Genomic DNA, 592 nt, shown 5'->3' on the forward strand with positions numbered 1-592 from the left:
GCTCACTAAAGAATGCCAGTGGGTATGGTGGTGTGAGGTGAAATCAGGCTGAGCTATGTCCAAAGCCTGGGGTCTGTGCCATACCTTGACTGTGTTATACAACCTCACTGTGCTTCAGTTTCCTCATCTATAAAATAATGACGGTACACATTCGTCGGGCTTATATGTAATTCCTGGACTATAGCAAGTGCTTAATAAATGATAAGTTTAAATGCTGTTTTCATTATTATAAACAGTAGTAGATGTAAGTTAGATATCACATGAATTAAAAAATAGATATTAGATTATTACAGAAACTAGAATTAGATTATTACATTTGTGCAGAAGTAATTGTTTTGTCATTAAAAGTAATAGCCAGCCTGGGTGCGGTGGCTCACACCTGTAATCCAAGCACTTTGGGAGGCCAAGGCCAGCAGATCACTTGAGGTCAGGAGTTCAAGACCAGCCTGGTCAACATAGTAAAACCCGATCTCTATTAAAAATACAAAAAAAAAAAAAAAAATTAGCCAGGTGTGGTGGTGGACACCTATAATCCCACCTACTTGGGAGGCTGAGGCAGAAGAATCACTTGAACCTGGGAGGCAGAGTGGCG

At 40.2% G+C, this 592-nt stretch overlaps 1 protein-coding gene across 1 annotated transcript in view; it reads left to right on the plus strand.

The window, feature by feature from the left end:
• The window catches only part of SYNE1 (spectrin repeat containing, nuclear envelope 1), a 570,706-nt gene that overhangs the window by 316,519 nt on the left and 253,595 nt on the right, over positions 1 to 592 (plus strand). The gene's annotated exons all lie outside the window — the stretch shown is intronic.

The sequence above is a fragment of the Mandrillus leucophaeus genome, unplaced genomic scaffold, assembly GCF_000951045.1.
Source record: "Mandrillus leucophaeus isolate KB7577 unplaced genomic scaffold, Mleu.le_1.0 Scaffold524, whole genome shotgun sequence".
Lineage (NCBI taxonomy): Eukaryota > Metazoa > Chordata > Mammalia > Primates > Cercopithecidae > Mandrillus > Mandrillus leucophaeus.